Source organism: Miniopterus natalensis, chromosome 4 (genome assembly GCF_054644295.1).
Source record: "Miniopterus natalensis isolate mMinNat1 chromosome 4, mMinNat1.hap1, whole genome shotgun sequence".
In the NCBI taxonomy this organism is placed as follows: Eukaryota; Metazoa; Chordata; class Mammalia; order Chiroptera; family Miniopteridae; genus Miniopterus; species Miniopterus natalensis.
The window spans coordinates 29,538,178-29,548,713 of NC_142084.1; the positions used below are offsets into that span (position 1 = coordinate 29,538,178).

At 38.2% G+C, this 10,536-nt stretch overlaps 1 pseudogene; it reads left to right on the forward strand.

The window, feature by feature from the left end:
* The first annotated feature begins 2,902 nt into the window (after nucleotides 1–2,902).
* LOC148093241 (large ribosomal subunit protein eL32 pseudogene) lies at nucleotides 2,903–5,991 on the forward strand (annotated as a pseudogene).
* The last annotated feature ends 4,545 nt before the right edge of the window (nucleotides 5,992–10,536 follow it).

Here is a 10,536-nt window from a genome sequence, read left to right on the forward strand (position 1 = left end):
CTCCCTCAATTTCTGAAAGATCTTTTCCCTGGGCATAGAATAATGGGTTGGTTATATATATGTAATTTCAGCACTTTATAAATGTCACTTCATTGCCTTCTAGCCTTCTGCATTCCTTCAAGGAAATAGAAAGTCATGGATTTTAAATAAGACATGGATCAATGGGCCAAAGACTGAGTATTTAGTTGATGATGTATGAAAACTGGCTCACTCTATTGGGGAAAATAAAATTGAATTTCTATTCCATTGCATATAAAAAGGCACACCCCCAAAAAATCAAAGATCTAATTGTGAAAGATCAATCTATAAATTTAATAGAGGTTAACCAAAGGTAACAGAGATGAATAGCACATGAATTATACAACATCTAACAGACAGAGGCTTTGTGTTTACAAAAGGACATGATGGACAAAGTCAATAAACCCCTTGTTTATTACTCACAGAAAACATGTGCAATATATAAAACCAACAAAGGTCTAATGTCCATATCTAGACTATACAAAGAACGCTTCCTAATCCGCAAGAAAAGTACAGCAAATCATAGCAAGAAAAAATAGGCAAAGCATGTAAACAAGCATTTCATTAAAAAGACTTAAAAAGAAGGCCACTAAAATGAAGACATCATAACTGGTAGCTCTCATTAGAATAGGGAAATACTAGGAAACTAGACAATGCAGGTGCTGCTGGAGAAATGGGGAAATGGAGAAATGAAAAATCTCCTGAACTGCTTGTGGGAATTGAAACTGGCCCAGTCATCTGAAGAGCAATGTGAGAATTTCATGTTAAATTCAATGTAGGTACATGCTATGACCTAGATAAAGTCACGCTTTAGATGCATATCCCAGAGTGATTTTTGCACAAGTATGAGAATATATATGTGAATTTTCACCCCAGTTTGATTTTTAGGAGTGACTTGAATGCAACCCAGGGAGGAATGGACAGTCAAATGTGGCCCATGAACCTTATGCAATACGGTGCAGCAGTTAGCAAAAGACTAGATCCAAACACAGAGACATGAATGGATCTTTGAAACATGAAAAAGGAATAGAATGAGTTTATAACATAAGAGGATTTATGTAAATTAAATGCATATGCACATAAAACAAAATCCCATGCAAATAAATTATGCAAAACAAATGTATCAAAATGATTACTAGGGAGGCAAAAAATGTTAAGTGGAGAGGGTGATTAAAATAGAAGGAAGGAAAGAAGAAAGAACTGATGAAAGAAGGGGGAAACGAGGGAGGGGCCTTACATAAATCTCCAATAATAAGTTCAAAGGATTTGGGTCTAATCAAACACTCCAAGTCCCAAATAAATTAATAGGAAGATTAATAAATATTTATTTAAGTAGGCCTGTAGATAAGTGAGAGGTAAATCAATACATGGAAGTAGGTAGATAGGTAGGTAGATGAGAGAGAGAGATGTGGATGGATGCAGAGTAGATAAATGATAAAGATGATAAACAGATATATACATATATGTATATGTATATATAGATACACACATATATATATATGCACACACATATATAGATAAAAAGAAGCGAAAACCTTCCTTGAAATTAAATGCTCAAGTTAGATTAGTAAGAATAGTAAAAAGTGGTTATATAAGAATAGTAAGAAGTGGTATATTTTAACATTTCTTCCTGACATTTTCTAAAATGTAAAATTTATTTGAACCATTTATTTATTTACAATGATTTGGGCTGGTTTCCACTCCAAAGGCCTGTGGATGTGTTTTCCCAATAGAAAGGTGAATTTTCTCCTTGACAACATTTCTATATTCCATCCTATGTTCCACAAACCAATTCCTGGGCAACTGGTACAGCTTTAACCCACAAGTTGCTAAGTTGCTAGCATAAACTCCTCCTGGGGCAAACACCAGGCATTTCAAAGAACAGCCTGACAATTTATGTTTTGTAAACATAAAAAAGCAATTTTTAAAAATCCAATAAATGTATAATGAATAAAATAAACTGATGAACAAAATAGATCCAGAAACGTAGAATCATGGAACAAACTGAGGGATCTCAGAGGGAAGGTAGGGGTGGGGGGGTGGGGGGGTGGGGGAGTGGGTGGGGAGAGATTAATCAGAGGACTTACGTGTTTATATGCATAATGAAGGGACACAGACAATAGTATGGGGGAGGGGCGGGTGCAGGGGGGAGGGGATCAATGGGGGGAAAGGGGGACATCTGTAGTACTTCCAATAATAAAGATAATTTTTTTTAAAAAATCCAATAACTGAATCTACATGTGTTGTCTCATGTGATCCCCATAATAACCCACTAAAATAGAAGGGTTGTATTTTTTTTATTATGAATATTCTGTTTATCACCAATTTATTTATGAAGATAGATGATTATGGTATTTATAAGAAATGACTTTCTTATACTGCCATTATTATTCTTTCCCTCTGCCATGTTGTGCAAATGTACAATTATCAAATATTAATGTTATGAATGCCTTATAAAGTTTTATCATAGAGAATATAATATTCTTATGGAGATGTATGCAGAAAATTCAAATTCACAAATAAAATTCCTCTTCTTCATAATACCAGACTCCCAAATTTAACAAAAAATGTCGAATTATCCTGGTAAGATTGCTTTTACAATGGCTCGTCCAATTACTACTACTTGTATCTTCTATCAATGTGTTTGTTTGTGTCTCTCCCTGGGCTGAATAAAATAGACTGATCCAATTTGAGCTGCATGCCTGTTTAGCTAAATGAGATTATTCAGTGGTCTAGTTAATCTTGAGCCATTGCAAGGCCTCAAAAGAATGAGGTAATATATTCTATCCTCACTAGCTCAGGCCCCCTCCTCTTTTTCGTCTCCCAAAGAAGAAAGGTTTATGTTGTGGGAGAGGCAGAAGGTCTTAGGTCATAACCACGCAGCATGGAGAAACAGGGGAGACCAGCCATCTCTATGTGTGAATTTGCAATCCTATCTGTGCAGGTCACTGCCGGCATTGAAGGAGACAGGGGTCCAGAGTTTGGGCAGGAATTTCACATTTTACTTCATCCAAGTGGGGAAAAAAGGAATAGCCATATGACCAATGCTACACAAGAGATCTCCACAATTTCACTAATCTTTCCACTGTGCAGATGCACGATCCTTGACCAGTCAACAGGCTTTTTCAATGGGCATGTCATCTCCCTTCAAATCTCTTTCAAACTGTTACAGATAGAGCCACTGCCCTGCCTCCTGTTTTCCTCCCCCCCCCCCCCCCATCTGTACTCTTGATGAAAGCTACTTTAACGCTTTCCTTAGTGAAGGGACAGTGCTTTCAGGGGGAAAACATTGGGCTGTATATATGCATTTGATCAAAAACATTTGAAATGTGCACAAAAGCAGCCAAGTCAGGAAAAGACAAGGACCGCTGCATAAAGATGTCATAGCCATAAAAGAGCTAGTTGTAAAAGCTCTGGTGGACTAAAGGGCTAAGTTAAACAAAGCACAATTACAGCTATCCTGTCCTCTCTCATTCCTTTCTATCAATGCATAGAAAACTCACTAATTAGCGTTGGCGTCACTGTCCTGAATTCTGATTTCACTTCATTTTCTGGACAGCCCTGCTTTCTTGTCTGCCAACATAGGAAGAAAACTCATTTTTATAGAATTCTTGCATTTTTCAAAATATTTTACCCACTCTTCTTCCAAGCATGTGCAATTTTTCTATGAATAAATATAGAAAAACACACATTATATGCCATACTGACACACTATTCTTTCTGAAGTAATTCACTGAGTGTTTTAAAATTAGATATCTCCAAAGATATTCAGGGACTGCTCTGAATAACATAATGGCAGATTTTTCATAAGTTCTAACTTAAGTAGAAGCTTAAGGGGGCATTATTCAACATTCTCCAGGGTTAAAACAAGTAAACAAAACAAAATAAAACAAGACAAAATAATGGCTTAGCTGATTTGTCCATGAAATGCCCTACACTTATGTTAGGTTGCCCACCAGTCCATTCTTACCACAGACACTCAGTAGCACTGGGCTGGGTAGCCTGGCAGTTCTAAGGCAACCAGAGAGTATAAAAACCTGGGCAGAATACCAGTGATTAAACACACTAACACCTTACCAGTGTGCAAGGCCAGATGTGATATAATAAGGTAATGCACACTTATCACCCCCCAAGAAAACCCCAAAACCCTGACTGCCCAGGATGGGAAACCAAAGCCCAGAAGCAGCTTCCCGGGAGTAACCTTGAGACCATCACTGAGGTGTCTACATCTCTGTGGCTGTTAGACTGCTCTTCCTCCAGGGGAAAAACAATTCTGAATGACTGTGGCCTTAGGCATCTGTGAGAACAGGGCAGATGGCCGATGAGAGAAGGGTTTGGAAAGCTCTGTAGAGGGATTTCTCTAAAAAGAGAAATTAATCTTCTAGAATGATTTCCAATATCATAATTGGAGAAAACCAAATGCACCAAAATTTTTTAACACTTGGAGACAAAGGACATAAAATCTGGGAATAAACTATAGTGGTGCCTTGGTTTTCTAACATCTCCGTGAACGAACATTTCAGTTTACAAGCGCCGTAAACCCCAAAGGAAATGCATCGGTTTTCGAATGCACCTCGGAAGTCGAACATGCCCCATGGCTTCCGCTGAGGGCAAGGTCCTGAGGCCCAGCTGTCGGCTGTGGATCCCTCGGTTTTTAACATTTCAGACTGGAAAGGTCTCCGGAACGGAGTACATTCGGAACCCCAGGCACCATTGTAATGATATGCTCAAGATTATCAATCTATCTCTAAAATGAATGTTAATTCAGACGTTTTTTGGGAGGTGAGAGTCAGCAAATTCAAGGAAAAAAATAGCTCAAGAATACAAAATTACATGACTGTTTAATTTTTATTTTGTGATGTTCTTCTCATCATTAGGTCACGTCATTGAAATAGCTGAAAGAACCATGTGGATACCAGTACACAAAACATGGTTTCTATCCTCCTGGTTTAATTCTTGGAGATTTTATAGTGTCCCTACTATATCACCATGTGACATCTGCATGTAGAGTCATTTTCTATGTAGTTCTCATTATTGTGTGTTTTTTTCCTGGAATGTAAAGCATTTTTCAAGTGGAAGTATAGTTGTCATACAATATTATATGAGTTTCAGGTGTACATCACAGTGATTTGACATTTATATATCTAACAAAGTGATTGCCACAAGGAATCTAGTATCCATCTATCACCATACAAAGTCACTGCGATATTACTGACTGTATTCCCTACAGTCACATTACATCCTGTGACTGACTGATATTTCATGTTCTCATTGTTTTCAGTGTATATTAATAATCACTATGTCCAAGTGCATTTTGAAAATAGATTAATATAATGTTTGCTTTGTTCATTTGTGATAATACCTTTTGAATTGACACTTGGTCAGTATTAGTTTTTCCTTCTTTATCCAATTTTTTATAAAATGCATTTTGCTTCCAAGGAACACAATATATATAAATTATCTCTATTTTTATTTCATTATTAAACATTAGAATGGTTGGCCCTTCCTCAATGCTGCCTATGGAGGTGGCAGCCATCTCCTCCTTGGCACCATGGAGGTGCCCTCAGACCCCTTGTGAAACCTAAGATCTTCAGACCCCTTGTGAAACCCAAGATCTTCAAAAAGAAGTTCATCCAGCACCAGACAGACAGATATGTCAAAATTAAGTGGACCTGGGGGAAACCCAGGGGCATTGACAATGGGGTGCACAGGAGATTCAAGGGCCAGATCTTGATGCCCAGCATTGGTTATGGGAGCAACAAGAAAACAAATCACATGCTGTCCAGTGGCTTTCAGAAGTGCCTGGTCCACAGAATCAAGGAGCTTGAAGTGCTGCTGATTTGCCACAAGTCTCACTGTGCTGGGATTTCTCACATCTCCTCAAGAACCACAAAGCCATTGTGGGAAGAGCAGCCCAGCTGGCCATCAGTCACCTATCCCAATGCCAGGCTGCGCAGCGGAGAAAATGAATAGACAGCTGGTGCGCACATTTTACTTGTGTTAATAAAACCATAAAATTCTGCCATCTAGTATTCAAAAAAAAAAAATGGTTGGACAACTGGCTGATTACAATGAACATAAAAGTTTTGTTTCCAAAAATATTAGATGGTTCATCCATCTATTCTTCTGTAACTGGAGAGAAATAATGTATCAATATTTTAATGTTATTTTATGTAGTCTATGATTAAAAATTCAAAAGGATCTGGATTACATAAATTGTTCAAGGAATTCGGGTTTTGGATTTAATCATTTGTAACTTAAAATGATTTTAATTAAAATATTTAAAATTTGCCCAGTCCAAGTGGCTCAAAGGATGAGCATCAATCTATGAACCAAGAGGTCACGGTTCGATTCCAGGTCAGGACTCATGGCAGGGTTGTGAGCTTGATCCCCAGGGGGGGCTTGCAGGAGGCAGCTGATCAATGACTCTCTCTCATCACTGATGTTTCTTTTTTTCTCTCTCTCTCCCTTCTTCTCTTTGAAACCAAGTTAAAAAAATCAGGAAAAAAAAACTTTATAAAATATTTAAAATTATAATTGCCTTCTCTCTCATTTGAGTACGCACAGTCCAGTAAGTCATTGGGCACCTCAGGGTCTTACAGTACCTCTGGGTTATCATTTGTCTCATTTTATACTTTTGCCTAAGAGTGTGAGGCTTAATGCATATTAACCAATACATGTCTGCCACACAGGGTGGTTTTTCCAAAACTGCATCTCCCTCGTAAAGAGAATGTCATGCCTGTGTATGTAGACACACATATAAATGTATGTACAATCACCCTTATCTATATTTAGAGACAGAATAATTTATTCCCTGGATAGTTGGTTTCTATATAACAAGGAATTTTCACTTGCAGGTCTTCCACTTGGTATATATATCATAACCTCTTATACTCATTACAACTCTAGTCAGATTTTCCTAATTGTGCACCAGTGGTCCAATAGACTTTTCAGGCACCAAACAGCTGGTTTCATCCCAGAACCATAAAATCATCCCATAAATAGTAGTAAGACATACACATGGTATACACCCTGATATGATATGATGAGAATGGCACTTGACCTCTTTAGTCTCCCCCAAACCCATAACCCAGTCTAATCATGAGAAAAACATCAGACAAATCCTAAACAACACCTAACCACTAATCTTCAACCTGTGAAATCTTTTTAACGTTTCCTAATCTAATTAACAAAAAATAAAATGATGCTTTTTACTAGCTCTACCTCTTAGAGCACATAAGATCTGAAAACTGAATTATTGATTCTCACAGTACCTTGTACGTTGTATGAGTTGGAAATTATTGAATGGATGAGTGAATAAGCTGTTGCCTAAAGCTTCTTATCTTATCTGTATCTAGTGTTAATTTGTTATGTTTCTCTTCTCATGTCCCACCTGAACATGTCTAGGCCCCTTAAGGAACAATCATTGGGGGAGGGGGCACTGCTGTTCATTCTAAAGGTTGTAAATTTGGTTCCTTTTTTAATGGTAGATGTGATATTTGGAACACTTTCTTCTAAACATCTAAAGTTTTATATCTATTTGGATAGTTACAGGCTGTTCTAAGTACTGAGAATGCAAAATACTTTGCTTAAAATCATGCACACACATTAAAAAAATCCCATAAACAAAATTTTCCAGTTTTAAACATAACACCACACAAACAATACCACATATGGGGGGAAATGGAAAGAGCTTTGCCAATGCCTGGGGCCTTTGGCAATATTGATGCTTGGTACAATCTTTTGAAGAATTCCAAAGCCTGTGGCAAAATGTTCCCATGCACATGTTACAGCCAGGGACACAGCTGGACTGTAATTAATGGTGGGCCACTTGGAATACGTGAAACTCTGGACACATTGCAAAATGGATTCCTCTCACTCCTCTTCTGATTTGCTAAGCAACTTGCATTCTCCCTTCTATCTCCACTCTAATATCCTCTTATGAAAGAGGTGTTATAAAGATGAGTGAAGTCGTTTCTCCAAAATATTCGAAGAGTCTGGGCAAAACCGTTGGACAAATACAGCACATTACTGACTGAGGTCACCAACAATTCACTAGCCAGATCCCATTATCATATTTATACCTTCTATTTGACATAGAACTGTTACACCACCCTTCCCACCAGCATAAACATGAGCTAGTCGTTTGCTTTGCATTATTATGAAGCCAAGCTTAAGCTCTGTGCTAACATTTATATATTCATGATAACAGCAATGGGCTGGTTCATTAAACGTGCCCTGACGAACTCCATCACTTGGGCAGTTTCTAAGAGTTGCAGGTGGCTAGCTTTCTCCAGGACTTAATGGAAAACCTATTCATTTGTTATGCATTGTGTGTGAACACAAAGCAAAAACTACAAACAAAAACCAATGTTTAACATGCTGTGGGGAGAAGATGGAAGAGAGACCAGCTCTTTCCAACATTTTCAAAAGTTAAGGTAAAAATGATCTCTTTCAACTTATGAAAGCACCTTTAATGGTTTTATAATTTTAGCAAAAGCACACCCTGCATAGCTGCTGCTGCTGCTTTTTTCCTCTTTTTTAGCTTGAAGAAAGGCCAAAGAAAATCTAGAAGCAGAGCCTATCTTTGCCATATAAAAAAAGTTTCCCTTTTAGTTCAATGCCCTGAGGGTTCCATGCCCGAGGATAAATATCCTAATCCAGGTAGATGCTGAAGAAAAAAATGTGAGAAAGTTGTGCTCAGTTTTTGTCTCTCTCCAATGAAGGTGCAGAAAAATCACAAGAGCCTTTCTTAGAAGATAAGTATAGGGTTACATAATTCTTGAAGATAGTGATGATAGAACTTGCCGATACATTTTATATGGTTTTGTTAAAATGAGAATAAGCCAGGATGGTTCCAAGGATTTATTTATCTTTTTTCCAGAGCAACAGATAGTGCCACCATTTGCTAAAACATGAAAGAACTGGGGAGTAATAGGGTTACCAATGGGCATCAGAGTTCTGCCTGGGGTGTTTAAAATATTTATTAGACATCAAATGGAGACACAGAATAGGAATTGAGATCTGTAAGTTTGGTGGAGTGGTGAGGGCTATGAGATAAATTTGAGAATCATCAATATTTAGATATGATGCAAAGCCTTACCCACATTAAAATCATGTTTGTAATGAGAGAATGAAGAAGACTTGGTCGAAAGCCTAAAACACTTTAACATTTAGGGACGAAGGAGGCTAAGTACCAGCAAAGAAGATCCTACCAAAGATTGCTTTCTAGATTATATTGTGGTTGGTTGTTGTTGTTTTTAAAAAGTGGTGTATAGCCTATATTTCAAATGAATTCTGATGATACAGGCAATGGATTCTAGTGTAATTACATGGATAATGTAAAAGGCTTGTACAAATTTGCAGAAATTACCACAGAGGAGATCACCAGCTGGTTCCCAAGTTTTTTAAAAAATTTCAATTGAAGTATAATATACATTCATTGACTATGTAAAGATCACTGATCTTAACTGTACATCTTGATAATTATTTACACATATGCAGATGTCCTTTTTTCTGACACCAAATTGTGTGCTTCTCCAAGGCCAATTCAATTCAATTCTGACTTCAACTCCTGGAGTTAGCACAGACGCCACGGGCTAAGGGATCAGTCCCACAAGACTGCCCCCACTTGTGCCACCAATTTCCAGCAGGGGGTGAAGGGGGAGAGGCACTCATACCTCTGACTGACAGGCTATAAATCAGGAATTCCCACAAACCCTTCCTCAGGTTCCATAAATTGCCAGAATGACTCAGAGAACTCAGGAGAACACTTTACTTATGTTTACTCATTTATTATAAAGGATACAACTCAGGAACAGCCAAATGGAAAAGATGCAGAGAGCAAGGTATGGAGGAGGGAGGCAAGGACAGAATTTTACGCCCGCTCAGAGTATGCCACTCTTGATGTGTTCACCAACTCAGAAACTCCCCAAACCCTAACATTTAAGACTTTCATGGAGGTTTCATTATAGAGGCATGATTGATTAAGCTATTATCCATTGGTTACTAACCTCCTTTCCAGTCCCCCCACCCTCCCTGAAGGTTAAGAGTAGGGCTGAAGGTCCCAATCCACTAAAGATGTTTGGTCGTTCTGCTGAAGAACCCTCATCCTAAAGTTACCTAGAGGCCCCCACACACGAGCCATCTCAGCAGCATACAAAAGACCTTCATCACTCAGAAGATTCCAAGACTTAGAAGCTCTGTGCCAGGAACAACAGGAAATGTCAAATATTTATTTAGATTTTTTTTTTACTGAGTTTTAGAGAGAGAGGAAGGAAGAGGGAGAGAGAGAGAGAAACATCCTTGTGAGAGTGAAACATCAATCATCTACCTTCTGCATGCCCCCTACTGGGGATCGAGCCCACGACCCATGCATGTGTCCTGACTGGGAACTGAACCTGAACCGGCAACCTTCTGGTGCACAGCACAACACACGACCAACTGAGCCACCCTGGCCAGGGCAAATATTTATTTTTTATATATATATATATATACTAAAACATATATACACCCTTG